Genomic DNA, 26,674 nt, shown 5'->3' with positions numbered 1-26,674 from the left:
CCCCCCAATGAGAAAGAGAGAGAGGAGAGAGAGGAGAGAGGAGAGAGAGAGAGAAGAGGAGAGAGAGTGTTTAAGAAAATCCATTTGTTAATTCCATTTCCAAGGTGAAATCACATTGCCTCGCTTTTTTACATGTTCAAAATTCAATTCTAAGATCCAGTAAAGCTCTATATCTTCTTTCTTTTCTTTTTTTTCTTCTTCTTCTTCTTCTTCTTCTTCTTCTTCTTCCTCCCTTCTCTCCAGCTCTGAAGTTGCCTGGTTACCCCTGTTTCTCATTCAAGGAGGCTGAGGGCTGCATACAGCGGCCAATCATAGCAGCAGCCGGAGAGATTAACTATTTCTTGGCTCTCACTATTCTAGACTCGGGCGAAAATGAGGAGAGTGGGCGGGGGAAACTGGGCCCCCGGTGACAAGAAAAAGAAAAATTAAAATGCACAGAGAATAATGTAGAGAGAGGGGATCCGTTAGAGGGAGAATGTGTGGAGGAGGAGGAGGAGGGATGGAGGGATGGAGGGAGGGGATTAAACATTTTTTTTTGAAAAATAAAAGGGATTGGGAGGAGGAGGAGGGACCAGTTGCCACTTCTCACTACAACAAAGATGTAAGTGAGTGATATTCCAGGATGTTACGCAAACCGAAGGTTCCTTCTCCTTCAGCGGACAATAAAGGAGCAGAGATCCGTCTCATTTCTGAAATCCCCAAAAAGCAATCCATCCGGGTAATTGATCAACAACCCCCCTTTTTAACCAGCCATCCGTCAAACTCTCTCCCCTCCATCCTCACCCCTGTCCCACTCCAGTCGCCTCATCATAGGCCGTATTGATTCCAATTTCCCTCCCCTCCAACCGGGGTGAAAGGTGTAGGGGAGCGAGAGCCAGCTTCAATCACTGGTACGTGGCACGTGGAGAGCGTAATGACCCCCCACCTAGAGGGGGCTACTACATCCAGGTCAAGCCCCCCATCCTCAAACACACACACACACACATACCTACTGTACACAACGGCCTTGACCTTTTGTGAACGGATGCAGCCGGCACACCAGTGGGCTTCAGACGGGCCCCCACAGGGTGCCAGTCAGAAGTGCTAGTGCATTATGGGGGAACAGTCGGGGGTCCTGACAGCGTAACAACAAGCTTCTCAAAGAGACAGTCGGAGAAGGGGGGTTTTGGGGGTGGGGGGGTGACCCATGTGTGGGGGCGTGCACGAGACTGTCTGGGACATTCCAGCAGATAAAAAGTATGAAAGCATGAAATGTGTTTTTGTTCCGTCTTGAATGTCAAAATTCTTTTTCTTTTTTTTAAAAGACTTTTTTTTTTTTTTTACATTCTACATTATTGAAAAAAGATGTCAGTCATATCTGATTCATGCTTTGGTGCAAAAAGAGTTCATACGCAATTACAAAAAAAAAGTTTCTCTTTTCATTTTTTTGTTGTTGTTGTTGTTGTTGTGTTGCAGCCGCTCAGTGTGATTGATGAATCGCTGGCTTCACTCCATCCCACAGATTACAAATGAAAACAACAGTGTTGGGGTCCTCCCTCCCCCCACTGCTGGACGAGAGCTCTGTGTGTGTGGGTGTGTGTGTACAGTTGTGTATGCGACACACACACACACTGGTAGTAGTACACACACTCGCACGTACACTTAGCTGGTGATTGACGTGTAGCTCTTGGCTTGAGCACAGCTTAATCCCGCTGCTTTCACAGATGGACTCAGTCTTCCTCTTTTTGTCTGGTGTCACCAGCAGTGGTGTGTTATACATTTACACACACATACACACACACACACACACATACACACACACACTGTACAGCTAATGTACTTTTGTTTACTGGGGAGGGAGGCTGCTGTGTGGGTTCTAATCCCCTCTGTAACCCGCCCTCCATTTAGCGGCCACCACTGCTATACTGTGCACACACACGCACACACAGAAACACACACACACACACACACACACACAAGCATCTACTCTTTGGTCATTAAAAAAACAAAGGAGGTCAGTATCAGGCAGCTGGGTCCCGTGAAGCGAGAGTTAATCCTCATTTTCAAGGCCCACAGACAAAAAGAAGCCTCACAGATGAAATGTTTCATGAGTTACACATGAACACATTCGCTCTTTTGCCACCTTGTTCACCCATCCATCCACCTTCACAATAACAGAGTGTTGTTGTTGTCGTTCAGGTTGCCGCGGTGCATTATTAGCACGAATCAAGAGAGGGGGCGGGGGGGAAGATTAGACTTTTCTCCCCCTCCCTAATCGTATTCCACTTCTGCAAAGGCTTTGATTTCCATGTAGATGGAGCGGCGTTGATAACGGCGGGGAACTGCCCCGGAGAAATGAGGCAGAGCGATAAGATAAGGCGAGCAGATCCCCATCCAGACAAAAACAGACAAAAGAGGAGAGTCATCACCCCACATGGCGGTTAATCTCCATTCAATCCAGAGATTACCGACGTCAAAATTCTCATCGCTGCACCCCGGCCCGAATGATTAGTCATCTCCCAGAGGAGAGGTGGTTAACTGGTGGCCCCCTTCCACCCTCCTGCAAAACCTTGGGAGTGAAAGCTGATCAATAACTAGTTGCTGGTTACAATGACAGAGCAGCAGCTTTGGGATCACGATACAACATGTACATGACTGGCGGAAAACATGCTCATGGCACAAAATGCTCAACAGTGTTTCCTGGGCTTGCAGCCTGCTAAAGACTTGACCACCGACTGGGCCATTCAGCTTGTGTTGTTGACACAAGTAAACAGCCACAGAATGGAGCGCGTTCTCCAGGAGAGAGGCCTGTTTTCTCAGTATTGTGCTCAGTTCTATGCTAATGGACTGTTTTAATCAAGTCTAATCGTATTGTCGTATCAGTGTGAGCGATTAGCATTCAGAGGGGAACGGAGGAGGGGGAGACGCCCGACGTCGATAAATGACATGTGAACCTTGACCCCGGATGCTGGAAAGTTCCGCTCCTTTTATCAGTCTCTCCCAGGCCTCTTCATTTCCTGTAGCATGGCTAATCATAATGTACTCAGACACCAGCAGGTCCGGAGGCCATACTCCTCAGGGGACAGAGCGCAGAGCACCTGTGGTAAAGTAATACACCCACTTTCTACTGAGGGAGATAAGCAAGTTGTTCAAGCCACTGGTCATGATCCTTCACACACGTGTGCCATGCTAACATTTAGCATACATTGTTTTTGTTTTCTGGCTGAAACTTTACTGTTTCAAATGAGTCTCATAGCTCTCATCAACCTCATCTGCCCAGCACTAAACAGCAGACAAACACAGTTAGTTACTGGCTGATGAACGAAGTGGAGCATTTAGCAGCTAACAGGCCAGATATTTCCCTCTGCAGTTGGCGCAGACCAACAAAGTGGACTAAATATTGGACTTACATCCATCTGGTGGACGCAAACATGACTCCGAATGAATGCTAATGTTGCTCCATGTCTGCTGGAAGTGTAAAAAGGCAGCTGTTTGCTAAACACGTTCGCCATATCACCTTTTTATGTCAATGGTGAGTGTGTTTACAGCTGGTCCCACTGCTCCCAAGTGGCCAAAAAAAAATCTATTAATACTGCTTTTTGCACCTTGAAAGACTAGAGGGTGAATTCACAAAAGGATTGTGCAGCTTTTGCAGATGCTAAATTTGTGCAAATAAGACAATATGAAACTGTGTAATTCTCAAAAACACCCGCAAAGGGTGAAATGCACCCCTAACTGCACTGCCAAGCAAATAGCTCCTTGGTGCTCCTACGCTATTTGCACATATTTAAATTAGTTATGCATTCATTTGGTGCAAAATCTGCCTCTTTCTATGCAAATGAGCCTCATTGCAAAAACAGTCAAAATTCAGAAAGATCAGCGCTCATAGCTCCACACATTTACAGCGAAATTATTAGCGTTTTCAGAAGATTGGTGGTAAATGAAGCGCATAAGACTGTGCACAATAAGATTAAGCGGTATAATAAGAATAAGAAGAATAAGATAAGCGGTTGCAAATGATGCGCAATTCATGGTGCTATCAGCGGCCGCAATCCATCCTTTGTGAATTTGCCCCTAGGCGTGTTGTTAGCACCTTCTTTTTCCCCATTCAGATGTCACTTTAGATGTCTACTTTTGAAAGAGTAAGGTATTGAATAAGAGGATTAATGCAGCCAAACTGCTGTAAAACATGCGCAGTGCTGATGCTCAGCCTGGTTTTAAAATGTGTCTGTGCATTGTGCCACACGTTTAGCTTTGTGTGTGATGCTCTCTGCCATTGTTGTGTCTTGTCTGAGTCTAAAAGCCACAACACCAGCTCATTAATCTCACGTAGCCAGACCAGCTGTCTTGTCAAGGTCATGAAGGTCTGGAGAAAAATCTTGCACATAAAACATGATATAATCAGACCATGATGCAAGCCTTCGACTTTCTTTTAAAAAATAAAAATGGGACCTGTGCTTTGACTTCTGATAGTAGAGAGAAATTCAAGGCTTCTGTGTATTGCACATATCCTTGGATTTCTCGAATGTGCCTGAATGTCATGGTTGAAAAAACATCAATGGTAAACTGTGACGTTTGTAAAGTGTAGATGCATCATTCCTGTAAAGCCACATACGAGATGTCAACTTTGCACTCACCCACTAACAGGTTAAAATGATTGTGCAGCATGGAAGCACTCAGTCTAACCACAGAATCAAGGATACATGCGGTTGAAGCTCATGCTCAGGGTGTGACTGTGTATTAGCTGCTGATATTAAATCACAAGAACAGGAAATAAAGCAGATGGACAATGACAGGTGCCAGTTTTCATTTTGGGAGGGAAAAGGCATTGGATTTATATCCATCTGCTGAGCTCGCATTTTTAATTAGAAGCGCCAACACAATGTGGTTACATTGCATCTGTACACTATTTGGATGCAGAATAGTGTACAGATATCTTCTGCCAGTTATTTTGGATCTGAACATCTTGATTATTGTCTGTTGTAGAAATTTGGCATACTCCGTGGGCCATTTGCATCTTTTGCTCCTGCATTCATGCCACATTCTTATTGTTTGATGACACTATATGAGCAGATGCATATTTCCATAATATTAAGCAATTATTCGACTGTCTTGTGTCAGTGGGCCATCGACATTGCAGACACTGGTGGACTCGGGGAAGGGGGGCAGGGGGCGGGCGCAACCGCCCCCCATGGTGCCCCCATGTTCAAACACAGCGCAGCAAAAGTGCCTTCTTGGATGCCCCTATGGTAGAGAAAACATAATACAGTGCCCCCTAAGGTTCTCTTTCTGTAGAGAAAACGGGATGCAGTGCCCTTTCAGTGGAGAAAACGTAATAAAGTGCTCTCTAGGTTGCACTTCTAGTGGAGAAAGTGGGATGAAGTGCCCTCTAGAGTGCCCTTCCAGTGGAGAAAATGGGATGAAGTGCCCTCTAGGGTGCCCTTCCAATAGAGAAAACGGGATGAAGTGACTTCCAGGGTGCCCTTCCAGTAGAGAAACTGGGATGTCATATGTTAACATATACACTATGTCATGCACTTTTTTTCTGAAAATAAATCTCATCCAAGGATGTTTTATCATTTATTATCTGACCAACAGGTCCATCATCCATCTCCCGGTGATATAAGTCTGAATACTATACTACATATGTGAAAACAGTGAGGTGGCACTGTCTTTGCCCAATCAGCAACTCTGAGCACACAGCAGCTTCTTCAGGGTACCATGGAAACGCACAACACCCCTCTCATGTCCGGTTTGTCAAAGAGGCCCTTTATTTTAGTGAGTGCACGGAGTATTTAGAAACCCCATCACACACACACAAGCACGTATTGTACGCGCTCTTTCCACCCACACATCACTGTGATCAAATTGTCACGGGGCCCCGATGACAAAGACGATGTGACAGTATGTGATTTATTGTGTCAGAAAAGAAAGTAAGAGAGGGTAATTGAGGGGTAAGTGGAGGAAACAAAGTTTGCAGGTGTCAGCGTAACTTTGTCTCCCGTCACAAGACTATGATGAATTTATTCACGGGTGGGTGACGCTGCCAAGTCAAGGACAAACACCATATAATTACCCCATAAATTTAGGAAGTGATTAATTCTAAATTCCAGCTATTTAATTAAAATATGCAAATAGACAGCCATCGTCGTAACATGCGACACACTTAGCAGAGTAACAAAGTTTGATGGGATTTCAGTCACTTTCGAACATTAGCGGCCTAAAAAAGAGACACGTACCACACACACACTCTACATCTGTCTCCATTGCACATTTGCGCCATTGCGCATCACTGATTTACTGAGCACATTTAGGTCCAACAGTGGTGACTCAAGCAAGCTGACTCCTTCAAAGCAGAAGAAGAGTTGGAGAGCCATTACAGATATAATTGGATTTCATTTCAACCATGCGAGTGGAAAAAAGACTTGTCACCACCCTGGAGAAAATGGAGCCAAAAAAATACAATCATTGTATTTACTGCACTGCATAGAGGGGGAGTGTTTGTGTATATGTACAGATGCGTTTCACACCGTGCGCCTCCGCGTGTGAGTGTGTTTCTCAGTGTGTGGGTGTGTGTTGCACATCTCAATGCATAAAATCCCAAAACACACACACAAGTGTCAAATGAATCCGGAGAAAGAGAGAGAAATGGGTTTCCCCGATGCTCTTTAAAGCGATGCATCAGAGAGGTACAAATTGAAGACAGTAAATGCAGGACAGGCGGGGAAACCACAGCTTCAGCCGTGCCTCTCCACTTTCGGAAATAAGCCTCACAAATTGTGCATCACGTCTGTCACTGCTGCACAGCAAAATGTCCATCTTGACAAGACCTTTAGAGTATGGAGCCTCGAAACTGATAAAAAAGGCGATCAAACATGCACTTAAAGGTGCAGTGTGTAGAATCTGGCGGCATCTAGCGGTGAGGTTGCAGATTGCAACCAACTGAAATTTAGCAGAACTATGGTGGCCGAAATGAAAACACGAATGGTCTTATCTAGAGCCAGTGTTTGGTTTGTCCGTTCTGGGCTACTGTAGAAACATGGCGGCCGGCTCCGTGAAGAGGACCCGCTCCGTATGTAGATATAAACGGTTCATTCTAAGGTAACAAAAACACAATGATTCTTATTTTCAGGTGATTATACACTAAAGAAAACATACTATTAATATTATATTCCATTTCTGTGAATAGATCCCCCTAAATGTTATACAGTCTTCCTCTAAAGATGAAGATAATGTTATGAAGATAGAAGCATGGTGTCTAGGTGGTGCTAACGTTTTTAGCATAAGCTTGCAGGCTAAAATGCTTTAGCTACTGTTACAAGAGTTTACACTGTGATACTACATTCACGCAGTAACGGTAGAACAGGAAGGAAAAAGGAAAAGCTTCTATTATTTCAACTTGGGAGAGTTCACGCATTATAAGATGATTATAATTATAAGATGCTAATGTAGCTCCTCAGGGATATAAGCTGTTATTTTTCTCATTTTGACAATCTAACAGGTGACAACACATTAGTTAAGGTTGTAAGGACTGTTGTTAGTTGTTGTTGGTTTTGTTTAAATATGCCGAATTGTAATTTTATGGGTTATTATTGTTCAGACGATTAAGCTAAGACAGCTACTATGTGCTAACGTCAGTTGTAACTTGTTGCCACGTTTTTTTCCACACTAACTGGCAATTGCATCGCTGACGACACAGAGATACCAACGTTGTTATACTATTGGCACAGAAGCCTTGTTAGAAGTGGGAACCAAACGTCATATATATCTTCCAGAGAGATAAACAAAACATTCATTTTGGACCCTTCAAAAAGAAAATTTAATTATTAATTCACAATCATCTTTTCTTTTTTTTCTTTTTTAGGAAAAGCCATGCTTTTATTCGTCACCTTTTTCAAAGCTCTGTGGATGTATTATTATTATGAAGTTATTTGTCTATATAAACATTTTATCAATAAGAAAAAAGTAATGTGATCCGAGACTAAAAAAATTAAACTGAAAGAGTTGAAAAATAAAATAAGATAGTGAAACATAAAGAAAATAAATGCATGCACTTACATCCTTCACATTTCTTTTTAAATTGCATTTTAATTATTTAACCAACAACATTATTTATTCATGTATTCATATATATTTTTGACTTTGTCTGATCATCTTTTACAACATTTTGTAAGTTTCTGGGCTCCATATCAGTCCAGCAGAGTTGTGGAGTGGAGATTATTTCACTTTTTTCCAATGCAAATCACAATATATTGTGACTATCTTCACATTAATGCAGTAGTTTGCCATATTTTACGACATTAACAGGTGAACAAGGTTTGTAAACAAGTCAGATTTTGCACATACATTCACTTTGGTATTTGAGGAAAACAAGATGTTAAGACTCAATCCTAGATAAATGACGAGCTGAGATGGGTGCATTTTGCAGCGCGGCACCCAGATGAACGCGTCAGAAAAGTGGAGCTCCGCACGGGGAGTCGAAGCCGAGGGAGGAGGGAGCATTTGATTTTCCATCAAGCGAATCCAAATGCCTTCAGACCTCCCCTTCACAGCCCTGACAGGCACACCTACATACACATCTTCGCATCATCACACTCCCGTGCACATGCAGACAGATGGGTGCAGCTGCTGCACACCTCTCTGTGTCTAACTGACATATATATTTAACCATCCACACCTACTTTACATGACACACACACACGCACGCAAGATGCAAATTGAGGCACACTGACACACACAGGCAGGCTTTTCCACTCGCTGTTCCACGTGTGCAGGGTTGCCCCGAGATATTCACCAGAGATTTGGGAGTGTAACTGGTGCACGGCCCAGATTGAGTCTGGGTTTCCCTCTCCTCCCACCGTATCCTCATCTCCATTCCTAAATGTGCCAACCTTTTGTTTAGAGAGGTTTTTTTTTTATCTGGCAGAATATGAAGCTCGACAATACAAAGAAATTATAATAAGGCTCCTCTTCTGATATTTTGAGGCTCTGACCCAGTTTTGATTTGTTCCACGGGGGGCGTTACTGCGATACATCGCTTCAGAACTCAACTCTAAATCTTAATAAACACTGAATCTGCTCTATAATTACACCAGAAACTTTCCCAGCGCAAACAAGTGATGTTTGATGGGGGATTGCTGGATTTCATTGAATCCGACCAGCCAAGTATTTGCAACCTACTTGGAAACGATTGCAGGTGTATGGAGAAATCAGCCAGATTGAGAGAGATGCTACATGTGTGCAAGTGTCTTTGAAGCAGGAGGAGAGAAACGGGATCTGAGGGAAGCGGTGAGTGACAGAAGGAGAGGCAAAAGGTAGAAGACAACGGGAGTAAAAATGAAAAATAGATACGGAAAGAGCCAGATGGAGGTTTGAATATTCTGCTAACTGCCATCCCTCCACATGTACTGTAGCGTGACGCGCGGCTGTTGCCGTAACCCGCCCGATGAAGGATGAGGCAGATGCGTAATGGTGTAGGAGAAGAACTCAAATGTCAGTCGGTAATGGGCAGCCTGTTATATTAATCCCAGTCAGGGGCCTCCTTAAGACTCCAACATCCTTGGGGAGGAGTGTCATAAAAAATAACGCAGTAAAGAGAACTGTGTAGCAATGCAGCATGAAAAATGCCCTCCATCTGCAGTGACTCAGCCAGTGAATCCAAGGTATGTTTGCCCTCTCTCTTCCTCCTCTCATCTCCGCGCTCTCTCCCTCCCTCTGTCTGTCTCTCCGTCTCGCTCTCCACACACGCTTCACTTCATAGACTCGTGTCCACACACATACGGAGACGGACAGGGAGACACTTGCTTTAGCCCATTATCGAGGCCTGCTCTCGTTCATCGGGTCCTGTGACATACGATTTCGCTCATTGTCCTCAAATAGACATATGAATTCATGCATGCTTGCTCAAACAATCACCACTGTCTTCCCTTTTCTAAATCAAACAGCGGATGCAGGCATTTTCCTCGTCTTCTACCCCCTCCAGTTGGCTAATCTGTTAATTCTACATTCCCTGGGTGAGACAGACAATAAGGACGATGGGCTTCAACGTTAAAACCCCCGGCTATCCGATCTACATGGTGAGACCGTCTATTGTTACGGGGCTTTCTAATGTAAATAGGCAGTGTAAACAACAATCACTACATGCTACTGTCCTAGATAGATACTACTGTGCACTGCAACACCATTAAGCACAAAGACACATTTATGCATGACTGAGTACGCTCGCATTCATACTTTGCAGTAGACCGTAGTGAGGCCGAGGACGCCGCATGCATAAACAAGCACTCATTTAGATGAAGTTCAGAGTGTGGAAAGTTCGGCGTATGTCATTCAGTGTCCTAGACAGTTTGTAGTGGGATACAGGACGATATTTCCACAATAAGAGTCAGTTCACTGAAGGTGAAGGAGGTGTGTGAATACATTTTGGTATTTATGAAACCATATTTGATGAGCAGTGAATGGAAGCATATCATCACTTCTTCCTCTTTGCCGAGGCAGTGTGCGCATATTTATTCCAAGGATGTTTTGCCTTTGCCTGACTGCACCCTTCGCCGTGATAAGTTTGCGGAATTTTGATTTTCAATCCGATGCACCTGTAACTCGAGGAGTGACTCGTGTTGCATTGAAAATCCATTCATAAAAAGTAGGGATTTTCTTTGCATATGAATGAGTCCTATGTCATCTTCAGTTTCCCTGATTTTGAATCTAATCCTGTTGATATTCGGGGGGAAATGACATTTACACAGAACATAGAGCAGCCTGGTTATTCATACATGATCCCAACATTATCCAGGTTTCTGTTCATCTTTATCAGTTCAGTTGCGTTCCTCTCTGTCGTTCCTGTACCGATTGAGTTGTTGCTGCAGCAGCTGAGGATGAACTCAGTTAGCCTTTTGACTTCCTGGACTTCGCTGCCTTTACTGCGCTGCTGGAATTACCTTCTTTATCTGATCACCAGCAAGAGTGATAATACAGTCTGTCTTCCACATTACCAGTGTCAGACATACACTTTCATTTCAGCATGTAGACCATCATTGCATCATTTATGATCATGTATTTTGTTTTACTGACTGACTATTACATAATTCAAGCTGAGGATGGAATGTGTGCAGGAGATCACAGGATCCTGGTTTCCTTTTGAGGACTCCAGCTAGCATGTAGGCCTTTTTCTCAGCAGACATTTGGCCTTGTTCAAACTGCCGAAAAATGCAATTTTTGCAAATCGGATCCAAACCACATTTGAAATACGATCCTAATCGGATTTCTACAGATGTGTCTCAGTACGGATGCTGTGGCCACTAAAGTCAGATTTCGAAGTGTCTTTTGCATCACTCGTTAAGCAAAACACAACAACAACGTCAAATCCAGAGTGACGGAGGTGCTGAGCAGAATCCATGCTGCTACTAGCAGAGCGCTATGGAAGACAACACGGGGGAGAACAACAGTCCTTGGAAAGACGCTGAAATAAATTGTCTGCTGGCACTTTGAGGGGAGCTTCTGTCCAGCTTCCAAAGCTGGAAGGAACCTACCGGAACAAGACATGCAGCATGGAAGAAAGGCGGTTCCGTAGGTCGTCGTTGCTGTGCCAAAGAAAAATAAAAAAATCTGAAAACTAAATACGAGGAAATTAAAGATGGTAACAACAAAAGCTGCCAGGCAGTGTCAGCAACCCAGCTTAGGATTTACTGGACAACATACTCTGTCCCTTTACTTTTATTGACGGCTCTGCTACTGAAGAAGTGGATGCTGTGGAGACTGCTACGTTTAGAACCGTTAACGTCAGCTTCGTAGTTACTGATGCTTACGTTGTTGCCACAACAACCTATGCAGATAGTTGGTGATGTCTGGACACACAAATCCGATCTGATCACTTGCAAATAACAGCGCGGTCCGTCTGTCTCAAAGATCTCCTTTGAGTAACTAGTTCAGTGCCCGTTTCGGAGCTTGGCCGCTCGGAGCATGTGCCTGCTTGGAGCGGGCGGATTGCTTGGCCTTGAGGACTGCTCATTGCTTGCTGACTCCATGGAAGTGAAGAAGAGATTGGTTGTAACGTTAGTATATCCAGCATAAAAAGTGAAGTGCAGCTGTGGCCTGTAACGGCACGCTAAGGATGACATGATTGATTCAGTTCGCAGAGCCCCGAATACCCGCACCCGCTGCTGCACATAGCGCCATCGCTTGTTTATTAAAAGTTTAATAATACTGAGCATGTCGCGTGTCGACATTGAACCAACTTCGTCACTGCACGTCCTTGGGTCCCCAGCAATACACCCACCAAGTGTGAAGTAGATCGGAAGAACAGTTCCTGAGATACCCACATACAGACAGATAGAGTTAGATACAGTCGATTCAGTTTATTTTAAAGAAGCTAAACACCGTTTGTATCTGGGTTCACTTGTTAAAGAACTGCTCCAAATTTGTAACACAGCAAAAGTAGCTTAATTTAGCTATTTAAATGGTGTGACTACAAGGTTATTAGTGGGGTCTTTGAATAATGCTGAATCACTCCTACGTCTTTCCATTCTGCCGACATTGTGTAAATGCAGCAATAGTAGGAAAAGAAAAGGTGTTACTAAGAACATTAACAATGGCTCTGTTCTATGATCCCATTAAGCCAACAACAACGGTACAGCTCTAACACAGTTGTTTTGAGGTGTGCAGGTTAAAAACAGGCTAAATGGATGAAATGACATAACAACTACTGTGCTCTGCTGCTGCAGACCATGTGATCAACGTTATGGAAAAAAGCTAGTAGGCAGACCTTGAGTTAGGATTGCTTTGTCAAACTACTATGTCCAAGGTCAAGAATGATTTCATGTTTACTAATACGCCAACATGGAGTCCAAACAGTACTATGGTTGAGCTACTTACTGTAGCTCACGTGTCAACAGATTCATCTTCATGTCAACTGAGCAAACTCAATTCACAGATGAAGACCATGTGACATGGTTGAAAGCTCCAGAAAAAGCTGGTAAGTGGACCTTAAGTTGGGATGGTTTTGTCAAACCAGGTGAAATTTGTTTGAAAATAGGTTCTTTTTTAGAAGATCTTGGTTACATTTAACTGTTACTTGCATTTCAATTACTATATTTCCTAACTACACATTGGCTCACTTGGGTAGTGTATATATCATAGATTGTATATAAGAAGTGGACGTAGTCACTGTGCCGTCATCCATTGGTTTGTGGACTGCCATTTTGAAGCCTCAAGTTCAACATTTTGGCCGTCGCCATCTTGAATTTTGCAACCAAAAGTGGCACGAAAGGGTGTAGCTAAGTACAACGAAACGCTGAATAAGACATTTTAGGCAACCAAAAGGTTATAATTAACTTTAACGAACACTGTGAAAGGGTTAAAGTTGTAAGACAAAAACACGGACAACTCCCAGACCGGAATGCCGTAGCAGAACCTGTCAATCACAAGATAGCCGCGCCCTAAAGCATACCCTGCTTTATGATCTATTTGACTCTAAATGGGACCATAATTTACTAAATGAACATCGTGCTGTATTGAAGAAGACTTGAAACTAGCGCTTGAGACCATAAACTCATGTCTACAATGTTTACTGAGGTAATAAATCAAGTGAGAAGTAGGCTCATTTTCTCATAGACTTCTATACAATCAGACTTCTTGTTGCAACCAGAGGAGTCGCCCCCTGCTGGCTGTTAGAAAGAATGCAAGTTTAAGGCACTTCCACATTGGCTTCACTTTTCAGACCCGGGAGTTTCCAACTGGTGTATATGCACACACATGCAGTAAATGCTTTGGGAGCCTCATACAAATAATCCCGTACTAGAATAAATGATATCTTCCTTCCACTGACATACTGACACCGTTCCCGGCGTTAAACTCAACCCACGGTCGTGGACTTCTCGCTCACATAAGAACATGAGCAGGTGAGTCAGAGTGAGAGAAACGGCATGACAGCTTCTGCTGTGGTCTCACTCATCCGTGGCCTGCTCCGATGCAGATGTGCTCTCTACCTCGTTAACCTCGACCAATGGGAGCTGCCCGCGCGCAGCTGTGCAGCCGACATGCCGCTCTGCCTCACCAGACTGCGGCGCTGGCACGAGGAAACCCACTGGCACAGAGTCAACACATACTCACACGCTTGGACACATGTACGTACACACGTACAGTACACACTAGTGTGCACATACACACACACACAGGACTGGAGAGTGCTCAGACATGACTGTGTTTTTAAACAGCATCCGCCTCCGTGCAGCCTGATGCTCTGGAGTCTCAGCAGTGTGCTGGCATGTATTACACACAGTCACCTTGTTCAAGGCCAGAAATAAATAGGTAATTTATCGACAGGGGCGGGTTTCCTGACTACATTCAATTACACTTTGCGAGGGGGCTTGTTGAAATTTATATCTATTCCTATAATGTTCACAGCGGCTCTGCATCCTGCAGGGCTGCAGCTCCTGCTACCACCCGCTTTACAGTAACCATAGCAACTACTTGGGGCTACCAGGGCTTTGAGGCTAGGAAGGTCAAGGGTTGAGTTCTGTTCAGTGGAGAAATCAAATCTGCTCTTTGCCAAGACAGCAGCTCTGAAGATTGATGTCCAGCAGGAGAGGAATCCGTGGAGCGAGTTGCTTTGGAGGGGGTTCAGGCTGCTCTGACCCGGGCTAAAATCTGCTGCCCATGCCCACTGTGACTGCCTCCCTATCCGACTGATCCAGAGGCTTTCCCGTCTGCTGAATCAAGATGTTTTGATCCGCCTGCGTGAATGTCCTGAAACATCAGAGGGCTGCAAATGTTGGATTTATTCCAGGGTACTCTCGGTCAATCAGTTTGCAGTCTGTTGATTTGTCTCTTTTTTTGCCTCTTTCCTCTTTTACATCAGAAGCGAGCCCACAGGTGGTCGCTTACTTTACCGTAGCCATGGCAACTGCCCACGTAAAGCCAGGAGTGTTTGGCGGAGAAGAAGGAAAAAAAAAAAAAACCTTCACTTACCTTTAGAGGGGCAGCTCCTTGGACGAGCGTGGGTGGTTTCTCCTTTGCTAAGTGTGTTTTAAGCTCTGACGGACCTCTGACTCAGAACAAAATGGACACTGCCCGTTGCTCCCCCCCCTGTCAGCCCAGGTGGGCCACATTTATTCCCCTCAAGGCCAATCCACAGATGGGTCGAGCCAAGAAGAGGGTGAGTTGCGGGGGTAGGAGGGAACTGGGCACAGTCCTGGCACGGAGGAGCTGAGCCATCTGCCTGTCAGGACTGCTCCATTTCAGACCCCTGCTCTGGCTCTCCGGTGTTCCCACTACAGATGGACAGCCTTCAGAAAGGTGTTACTCATGCCTGGACTGCATCGCAGTGACACTAGGAGGGCCGTACAGTCTGGCTACCATTAAAGCAAAGGCTGAGCAAAGAAAGGAGGACGGAGGGGTAAATCTGTTGCATATTTGAACAGGTTGAAGGGGGTTAAGACGCAGAGCGGGGACCTGTCAGTAACTGATATTTGCATACAACATTAAGTAAACGCTGTGTGGACACCAGATATTAAATGTATCAGCCCACAACCCCTCATTCTACCACCAGGGCACCCACACAGCACCACCAGCTCTCCCTTTTGTCCTGGTTTTCTTGCTCCTACACCCCTGCCCTCCTGTGTCATTTTCCTTTTCACTCGTCTCTTGTGTGTTCCCACGTAAAGCAATGTTTGAACACACAAACACACTTTTCATTTTCTCACCTCGGTCTCCTGTCCTTCTTTGCTATCCATTCACCTATTTTTATCCTCACCTTTCCTTCATCACATCATTGCTTTTTTTTGACCTTTTTATTTCTCCTCTCCTCTCTCCACTCTTCCTGTTCGGTGGTAGCCCCATCGCTAATCCTTTGGGATGCAGTGCAGCATCTCTGCCGGGGTTTTCTGGAAGTGGATTTGTAAGAGAAACACCAGTAAGCCTCTCTCTCCCCCCTGTCTTAATGGCAGATTAGAGCCTTGCTCCAGCATTAAGTCGACAAACACACAGAGCCGTGGCGGAGCCTCGCAGGCAGGTACAGGAGTAAGGTGGAGCAGCTCGGGGAGAGACTCGACATCTGTCAGAAAAAGTGGGAGCGAGCAACGGAGGTACAAAGAGGGGGGGAGGGCGATCATCGTAAACTAAACATAAGCTGCTTAATGTACCACCTGCTAATTCAATTTTTCACAGGGGAAAAAACAGGTACGGTGAAGCACACATGAACCCCCCCATGTTTACCTTTTCACGGTGATGTTGTGATGCTCGGAGAGGTTGACCTTTTTCAAGACATTGGCTTTGATCGTTGCTCATATCGGCGGTGTATTTTTGTCCCCTGTGCAGAAGATATAGACCATGTTTACAGTGAATATCACATGATACAGACAATATTTTTAACTTTTTATGATCATATTCTCATACCATAAAATCTGCACTTTTTTACAGTTCAAACTTGAAGATGTAAATGCATATATTGATTTGAAAATCTCTATATTTCATATTATGTGAAGCTCTCCATGACTGAATTCAAATTATTACGCACTTATTTTTTGGTGCTGGATTCTATGTACATTTTATGAGGCACAAGAATAAACTAAAAGGAGGTGCAAGTGGAAGAGGATATTTTACTTGAGCCTTCATCTGATCTTCTTGATCTAGTTCTTCCTAAAAGCTGCCATAGCTTTTACAGTCAGAGACTTTGGACAGAGCCAGGCTAGCCGTTTCCCTCTGTTTCCACTCTTTGTGCTAAGCTAAGCTAACCAGCTGCCAGCAGTGCAGAGAAGACGCGAGAGCGGCTTCGACATTCTCATCTAACTCTCGGCAAGAAAGCGATCAAGTGTATCTCACAAAATTAATTTCATACATTTTTACTCTGTATTGTGTTGCTGATGGTTAGAACACATATACCATATTTGTTTTTCTTTTCTTAACATTCAGTGGCAGATCACACTTTCCTTATAAATAAAAAAATGTGTGGTTCATAGAAAGTAATACTGTCTTTTTAATGGAGCAGCAGCAGTTTGTTTGGAATAAGTGAAACTGCAAAGTTAAGATGAGCAGAGATACGTATTGTGGTTATTACTGCCACCCCCCCCACAGAAGTTCAAACTTCAACATAAACTGAATGAGAAAAAAAAGAAACTGAGCATTGCCTTTCCAAGATGACAAACAAGATAAGATGGAAGTGAGAAGAAATACAAATAGACAAATGAAAAAGCAGTGTGGCTCTTGGGATGACAATGTCAGCCTGTCGGTCCACCACTTTGGTCCAGACTGAAATATCTCAACAACTATTAGATGGATTTCCATGACATTTTGTACAGACATTCATGGTGTCCAGAGGATTAAAGATGAGGAATTTCCCTCTAGCGCCACCATGAGGAGACATTAAGTAGTCCTTATCACGCTGATGTATGTTCAAGTGTTCATTTTTCTGTTACGTTTGGTTTTAATTAGTTAATTGATGCTATAAAAAGGGGGTGAGACGTCTTGAATGACAGTTGTGAGTCTCGCTGACAAGCAGGCTCCACATGACATAAAATACTCAAGATCGCAGCTCCAGTATACGGGATATTTTGGCTTCACTTCGGTACATTGGGAGGAAGTGGAGACGTATCATCCATCACTATATATAGTCTATGGGATAGACCGTGGCTGTAACCGTCGGTATCACCACACCCACAGCCCTGCCCCTCAAAAATCTTGCTAATCATTAATTATAATAAGCATATCATAAAATCCCTACGCCCACTGAGTTTTTCTGGATCCTACACTGAGAAGCAGCTGTCGACACATCCGGCCATCCTGGATGCCTTCATCTGCTGATCCTGCAGATGATCAGACAGCTGGATGTTGCCGCCTCGTCGCTCCTCTGGCCGCTGTACGACACAGTCAGAGGGACGAACCTAACCTCGTGTGCCAGGTAAGGTGGACTGACAGCAACAACAGGACAGAGGGCTCGTTACTGGGTCAGCGCCGTGAACCGGCACTGCGGCTCACACATCTGACCTACATTACGCTTCACGTAGCCTCGACGAGCTGCGCTCCAGTATACAGGAGTCTCTAGACAGAGTTTGGGAGACATCAGATGAGCTGCAGTACTGCTGGACTGAGAGTGTACCTGATGTGGATGTTTACCTCACTTGCTCATACATTTTTCTTTTAGTTAAAGGGGACATAATCATGAAAAATTTACTTTTTCTTGTGCTCATACATTATGGTATCTGGAGTGCCTACAAACCCACAAACTGAGAAATAAGACAACCCAGTCAGTTTTTGTGGGCCGTCTAGATCAGAAAACATGTAATCCAACAATCCATTCAGATTTGGCTCCCCTTCATATGTCACATGCAGGCTCATTAGAATATTTCACCCAGTTTGAGAAATACCTTTGCAAAGGTACAAAATATTTTTCTCACTAGCCAATCAGAGCGGACTGGGCTTTTTCAGGTGGGTCTTAAAGAGACAGACACTAAAACGGAGCGTTTCAGACAGAAGGTGAATACAGGTATATTCAGACAGACAGTATGAGGAAAATAATGTGTTTTTTGAACATTAAAGCACGTAAACATGTTCTACCCAAAATATAAATATGCACCTGGAAATTAGCATGATATGTTCCCTTTAAGTGAAACAGATAAAACTACTAAAAAAGTAAGAAAACCTTCTAAATCAAAATAAATCGGATCTATATCACTACTTTCAAAGAAACTGAAACAGATCAATTAGAATCTAAAAAATCCAATCAAATTAATTAATGTAGTATAAAAACTTCTAAGCATTTATTTGAATCTTAGTTTTGGGGTAAATAAGGACAACATGAAAAAAAAGTTTCTAATTTTACATCATATGTTTTGACAGAATGTGTCTAAAGTCAAAACTGAGCAATGATTTAATTGATAAAGAAAGTTTTTCAGATTCACCATCTTCAGTTAAGTGAGGACTTCTTCCCTCACGACTTCTTTAAATATGGATAATTCTCTCGTCCTCATCAGGGCTGTGATCTAAGTGAAATCAATATGGCACGACCACAGAATGATATGTGAGCAGCCTTATTTAAATCATAGAGGAAAGATCAGTGTAGTCGGAAGTCACGTTGTGGTTGGACACAATATTCTGTCTGATCTCACAGCAGACAGATTTATTTGGGTTGTAATTTGTGGTTCCCGTCGGGAGGGAGGAGGGGGGAGGATATGTGAGTGTGTGATGTGTGTGGCTGCCAGAAGCTTTTAATCTTTAGAATATTTTGCCTGAAATATTTGGATCCTGACGGGGGAGATGTTGCAGGTGTGGTGGGTGTGTCTCTGTGTGGGGAATTCTTTAGTCTCTGTTACAGCTTTATACATTAAAAGTCCCCCCCCCTCCACTCAGAAATGTGTTTTACTCATTGTTACTTCACTTGGGTGTTTCAGCTTCACTGTGCAGGATGATGTTTGACTCTAAAAGGCTGTTTTCACATTCAGCTGCTGAAGGGGGAAACGTTTCTCTGTGCACACCTTCAATTTAAGTTTAAGACGTGTACCTACAAACAGGATTTTGTGACATCAGAAGTCACAACTAGTTGGTCCAATATGTAACTTTTGATTTCCAATAATAAATATATACAAACATTTGCATAAAGCAATCATATTTGCCCACTCCCATGTTAATAAGAGTATGAAATACTTGGCAAAGTTCCCTTTAAGGTACATTTTGAACAGATAAAAAAATGTGCAATTAATTTGCAATTAATTCACAACTAAATATTTTAATTGATTGACAGACCTAATAACTACAGTATAACCAGAGGTGGAAGAAGTACTCAGTGGGGAGTTTGTCTCCCATTACTATTACACTATTACACCAGGGCTATAGAAAATGCTCATTTCTGTTTTGCTGGCAGCTTAGGTCAACAGCTCAACCACTGTTCTCAATGAGTGTGCAAAGTAAATTAAACTGCAGTAAAAGTCTTTTGTGCTTTTTGCTATGTTACCAGTTAACCCTCAAAGATGAAACACTGAGGAGTTCTTATTTTTGTATTTTGAAGACACCCCAGACTGTGATAGCACTTTAAACAACTGCACGGATGACTTGTAAAGTAAACATGTAGGTAAAGACATTGCACGTGTTGTTGTGTTTGTGCGTCTCCAGCAGCGACCGACTCCTCTTCCACATGTGTAACTATGTGTTTTGATGCGTGGGTCCCCCTCCTTTGTGGACAGCCTATTAGTGAGACAAAAGCACATGTTTTCCCTTTTCATTTGAAAGAGATCAGTGGATTTGCACAAAGGCAACCCAATTTAGACATCTCTAACAAAGCTCGCCTTCTTCCTTCCCTCTCCCTTCCGCCTCACTCTCTGTCTCTGTCGCACATGCATTCGCACATTTGCATGCTCTTTGAGGAAGTAGCGGTTCTCATCCAAAAGCCCAAGCTGTGAGAAAAGGGGATTGTGGAGGCTAGCGACTGAAGGGACAGAATTAGTGGGAAACCGAGAGAGAGGTGTGTATGGGTGAGAAAGGTCCCCCGAGGAAGCTTAAGTCCACCCTGTTTTAAAACGCTTTGATCTCGCTCGGAAGCCGCTCACCCAAGAGTTAACGCTGTTGCTTTATTAAGGACCTACTCTCCTCTGCTCCGCTCTGTCAACACTTTTTTTTTTTTTTCTTCGGAGCTCAAATTAGCAATTCAAATGGAGGCTATTTGGATATGCTCGCCCAGCTTCCTCCCCTCGGCTTTCCAGGCAGTTTGACAATATTTTTGTTAAGCCCCATTTCCCCCTAACGCAACTGTAGCAACAGGGGAGAGAGAGGAGATGGGTAGATAGAAGGGAGGGCGGGGGGGGGGGGAGAGAGCATATGCAGCGAGTGTTAGTGTGGGTGTGGAAGGTCAAATAGGAGACAGAGTGGCCCTTGCCATTTGGCGTGTTCTCTCCGCTAAGCTAATATGAGGGATAATGACGGTTATTGGAATAATATGGTTCTGTTTAAAGCTGAAAGGTTTAAATTCATTCAAGGATTATAGAACAGTACCACCCTGCTATTAGACGATGAGCTTCTTTTTTTTTTTACATTCGCTGGCTGACCTGAAGGACACAATGTACTGTTGAACCGTCGAGCTGTTTCAAGTGATATTTCCAAAATGCAACTATCTCCTTAAGAGAAAAAAGGTCTCTAAAGCTAATCAATATTTTATGATAACAATGGAAGAAATGAGCATGTGTTATGTGAAAGGTGTTGCCCATAATATTGAATCCACAGAGATTTACCATGTCCTCAGCTCCATGGAGTTTTTTTTGTGTGTATCTCTGCCAATTGTTTTGGTTTTTGGGGCCCACAACTTTACCGCTTTGGTTCACTCTCATCAACTTTGTTTTCATCAGAAGGGCAGCGATCTTAGGCGAGAAAAAAAAAGCTCTAAAAACTTACTGTACACTTCCTGATCAGCACCAAGCAGCAGATAGACAAAGTTAGTGGCTAGTTGGTGAAAATTGTGGAGCATTTAGCTGTTAAAGAGACAGATATTTTTTCTCAGGAGTTGGTGGAGAACACAACGGCACTAAAAAGAGAGTGAATATTTGACTTACATTTGTCAGGAGGACAGAAAAACAACTCTCAATGTAATGTAATGTTGCTCCATGTCTGCTGGATGTATCAACAAAACATTGTTTGCCCACATTTTCACCATAATAAGGCGATAAATGCTGTTTACTGCTTGTTTTGCTGCCCCCAAAGTGGCCAAAAGAAATGTATTGATGCAGCTTTAAAATCACATTCATGTTAGAAAAAAGTGGAATTAAGCGGTGAGGGCCAAACATCTTGAGGAAACAAATACTGACACTAAATTTCAATAGACACTTAATTGAATCCTATACATTCAGAGATTTTAATTATCATTATAAAGTATTTATTCACGTATTGGATATAGGCCTCAATGGCTTTCAATGCCATGGTCATGGCCACTTGGGGCTGACATTTTGTATTAAGACTCACTTCTGCCTCATATTTTTTATATAGAATAAATCTATGCTATAACAGCTCAGGAGCTCTCTACACTATTGAAGTGACTCTCCACTCCAGCCAGCCAATAAATACTCAACTGAGTATACAAAAGAAAAATGTGAAAGAGAGCAGATCTTCTACCACTCTGTAATAGCCAGTGCTCTGTTCTTTACAATGGTGTGTTGGGGTGATGGCACCAAGGCTTGGAGGTCAGAAGTCTCAACAAGCTGTTAAGGAAGGCCAGCTAAGTGATCAGGTTGTAGCCGTAGACAATGCTTCAAATATGGATGTTGCTGCAAAGAAACTACACATTCTAAAATGTGGATGCTTCACACACACACACATTCAACCCGGCAGCACAGATGATCTACACAATCACCACAGGTTTAAGGTGGGCAGATTAGTGTCACCTATTCAGTATTCAACCAAATGTGAAATATGGTCACAAACCCCCCCGCTTAAATTTGTGATTTACGGCATTGAATAATGGCCAGAAAAGTGTTTTTGCAGAGCGTTATGATGTCACAGTGAAGTTGACATTTGACCTTTTGGATTTAAACTGTCAATATTATTACTTTTTATCGTATTAGACATTTGTGTGAAATTTTGTCATAATTAACATATAAGGTCTTGAGTTATAGCCATAGACTGTATATAAGAAGTGGACGTAGTCACCATGACGTCACCCATTGGTTTGTGGCCTTGAGTTTGGCATTTTGGTGGTCGCCAACTTGGTTTTTGGGTGTTGCCATCTTGTTTTTTTTCAACCAGAAGTGACACTAGAGGGTGGAGCTAAGTACAACCGAACGCTGAGTAAGACATTTTTAGGCGACCGAAATGTTAAAATGAATTCATGAATTATTTCATGGACTGAAAACACATTGTGAAAGGGTTAAAGTTGTAAGACGAAAAACACGGACAACTCTCAGACCGGACAACGCCGTGGTAGCGACCTGTCAATCACAATGTAGCCACGCCCTGAAGCATACCTGAATTTATCGTCTATTTGACTCTAAATTGGACCATAATTTACTAAATGAACATCATGCTGTATTGAAGAAGACTTGAAACTAGTGATTGAGACCATAAACTCATGTTTACAATGTTTACTGAGGTAATAAATCAAGTGAGAAGTAGGCTCATTCTCTCATAGACTTCTATACAATCAGACTTCTTTTTGCAACCAGAGGAGTCGCCCCCTGCTGGCTATTAGAAAGAATGCAAGTTTAATGCACTTCGGCATTAGCTTCACTTCTCAGACCCGGAGGTTGGCCACCACTAAAAACATGCTTTGTGAGGTCACAGTGACCTTTGACCACCAAATTCTAATCAGTTCATCCTTAAATTTGAAGAGATTCCCTCCATGCGTTCCTGAGGTATTAGGTTCACAAGAAGGGGAAGGACGGCCAGACAGACAACCTGAAAACACAACGCCTCCAGCCACGGCTGGCGCGGAGGCATAAAAAAGAAACCACACTCCAGTCAGCTCCAGTGTATCAACCAATCGTTCCTACTGGGTTTACCTCGGTGATGAGGCCGGTCTAGAGAGAGTGATGGAGGCAGCGGGAGGATCCCATAAAGAGAGAGAAGTTGCACCACAATGGCTTTAAACATTACGATTAAAAGGTACTTTCCAGCAGAGGTAAACACAAACACTCACACCCAAGGTTATACTCATTTGAAGGCGTTCACACACATCCATCACGCACAAGCATACGTGCGTAAGTCGATAGCCTTTGCACAAACACACACACAGATACACAGGTAAAGAAGCACACTTGCAACACATACACAACTTCTCACTCTCCCAAGAACCTTCTGGAGGACATGAGGGTGAAATTAAATATTATTCTATTAGCCTCTCCGTGTGAGATGTGGGGGAAATATAACAACAACAGCTAATGAGGCGAGTGATATATCTCCCTCATGTGTGAGGCCCTCTATCCTCAGCTCAGCCGCAGAAGCCAAAAAATGTGGCTCGATTGGCACGGCCCATCCAATTTTACTCCATCAGATTGCGTGTTTGTGCAGTATTATCCAAAACAAATAGAGGCGGGCTGGGCGAAAGTGACAGTTAAATGCTAATTCAATATGTCTCCGTCCTGTCAATCAGGTCCGACTGATTAGCGGCGCTTGTTCATCTAAATGTGTTGTATCACCTCCTTGCCAAAATATAATGTGATCCTTTCATGCGTGGTAGGCCTGGGCTGTGGCGCAGTGCTAAGTCAGCGCTCTAGTTAATAAGTCCTTTTCATTAAACAAGCGTTCATTAAACATTCATTCATTCACTCATCCTCATTTGCATTTTCTCATCATAAAAGCATTCATGAAACATTCATTTGTTCACTTGTTCTCATTTGCATGGTTTCGAATGCATTCTTCAAGGAATGAATAGGGCAGGAATAGGCGGCGAGGGAAGGACAGAAGTGAGGATGAGGAAGAGGACAAGGGGAGGCGGCGGTGGCGGCGAGGGGGAAGAGGAGATTGTTGTTACTCCATTTGAACAATCTGTCCTGTAAATGACGGTAGAAATTAGATTATGTTTCCTCTCATCATTATGTAGAGGCACTTGCCATGTAACAAAAATTGCCTGTTGCACAATGCCGGGGCCGCGATATGAAAACAAATCATTTCTGATATCGAAGCGCGCGGGGATGGAAAATGCGTTCTCGGTTGTGGTTGAATGACGCACCTGCAGTACAAAAGCATCCCATTTTGAATATGATGGGCCTGGATAACAGTTATGCCATTCAATGCAGCTGCCATATCCCAAATAATAAATATTGCAACAATATGCAATGAGGTCACGCATATAACATTACATTGCATCTTTTTATTTCCTTTTCATTTGATCCATATTGTATGACCGAGCTCTTCCCTACATGCTTTCCCCCCCCCCTCGCGAACAGGCTACACATCAAAGACATATTCAACAAATCCTCTGTGAAATAGAGCAGCTTTGCTCGACACAACATTGCTCACGGTGCAACTCCCAGTACATACAGTACGGTTTGTGCATGTATGTGAATGTCAATATGATAAATTGAATGCCGATGATGCAGCGGCGAGAGATCATCCTTATACGTCTCAAACCCTGGGAGCATTCTCCATCCTCTATCTCCTCTTCATTACCTTCTCCTCCTTTCCTTTTAACTTGCGCCGTCAGGGGAGACATCAATCTGAGTGACAGGTTGTGTGATCCTCCTTCCGGGCTTGGTGGGAGAAGGAGGGCTGTCAACATAAATATCCTTCCTGGATTCGCAACGGACATGGAGCGGCCATGGCCACCGTGAATCTTCATCCATGATCACAGGCAGAAAAAAAACATGAGCCCATCAGCATGGCTGAAAACCTCGCCGTCACCTGCAAACGCCACAACTCTCCCCTTCCCCTCTGCAAACAACATGATCAATACTGTCAGTTTAGCGCTTGTTCTTGATTGTTTGCCCATTTTTATTTCAACACAGGCAGATAATGCAGACAGCTTGTCATGTCTCCCGGTGGCTTTTCTTCCTAGTTTGACAAATACAAGCTCAAACACTTTTATATGTGCATTTTGATGTAGAAGTCTTCAGGCAAACTCAATCCATTTACCCATCTCAATCTTTTGACATTGACAACAATTAGTGTTAAAGTCAAGATGAAATGAAAAATGCCCTTTTAACACTTTTAGATCACATCCCCAGTCATCATCAATCAATCATTATTTCTTCCATCAATCAATCTGCAACTTTTGTGACGTGGGAGGTGTGTGTGTCTCTGGACTCTGTAGTTCTGTATCGCGCTAAGCCTAAGGGCTTTTTAGCGGTCCAATAAAATACGAAGGATTTAATTTAAATCCCTCTTGTACCTGTACACCACACAAATATTACGTTTCACTGTGTAATACTCACAATACATAAGATAAAGACGCTCCATCTTCCGTTTTACTGGGACTTTAAAGGTGCTAGATACGGGATTGAGAGCATTTCTATTGTATCTCAACGGCTCTCAACATGGCGACGGCGAGCTGTCGTCTTGCAGCTAACAGTTCTAACAGTGCAAAGAATGGTGAAAGTGCTGACAGAGCTAACAGTGTTTACGTGAGGGGGAATCAGAGGGTGGGCGCTGCGCTTCCCAGCAACGCTGTTGGTTGGGACAGCTGTTATCAGCTGTAACTGCCGTATGAGAGCAGTGCAGAGCGGTGGCCGTGAGCTAGGCAGCGGGGCACGCTTACATGCACAGACATGCACAAACATGCACTAAAAGCATGCACAGCCGGCCCGGCGATGTCAACAAAGCATGATTACAACACACACGAGGGAAAGCGACTTCAATCTCTGCTCAGGTAGACATTACTCCTCTATATCTTTACATAGCTAATAATTGTTTGCCGCTTTATTAATGCTCTTGAAACCAAATTTAGTACTTTTAAGTTATGAAAAAAATCAAGTATAAGCATAACTGAGCACAGGGAAGACTGGAAAGACATTTGTTTTCATCATAACATAAAGGAATTAAAATTGGGGCTGCAATGGCTTGAATTTTTTGACCACTTGGGGGCAGCGCAACAATCTGTACACACAACATTGACAAATGATCACGTCTTTAAGTGGTAAACATGTTGGCAAACAGTTGTTTCTTTACACATCCAGAACACAGAGTGGATATTAGACTTATATTTGTCCAGTATGAATGTTAATGTTGCCCTCTCTTCTCTTTTTTCTCTGATTTGGTCTCCACCAACGAAATATGTATCATAGCAGCTAAATGA

The 26,674-nt window shown here is 43.4% G+C and overlaps 1 protein-coding gene across 1 annotated transcript in view; it reads right to left on the bottom strand.

Moving 5' to 3' along the window:
* The window catches only part of LOC119499201 (complement component C8 beta chain-like), a 111,792-nt gene that overhangs the window by 57,969 nt on the left and 27,149 nt on the right, over positions 1–26,674 (bottom strand). The window contains exons 2-3 of the mRNA XM_037788452.1: positions 16,189–16,282; positions 15,728–15,857 (exon numbers count right to left, since the gene is read on the bottom strand). The gene's annotated coding sequence lies outside the window, so the exon portion shown is untranslated. The remainder of the gene's footprint in view (positions 1–15,727; positions 15,858–16,188; positions 16,283–26,674) is intronic.

The sequence above is a fragment of the Sebastes umbrosus genome, chromosome 12 (genome assembly GCF_015220745.1).
Source record: "Sebastes umbrosus isolate fSebUmb1 chromosome 12, fSebUmb1.pri, whole genome shotgun sequence".
NCBI classification, from domain to species: Eukaryota; Metazoa; Chordata; class Actinopteri; order Perciformes; family Sebastidae; genus Sebastes; species Sebastes umbrosus.
This window is presented reverse-complemented; position numbering and strand designations above follow the sequence as displayed.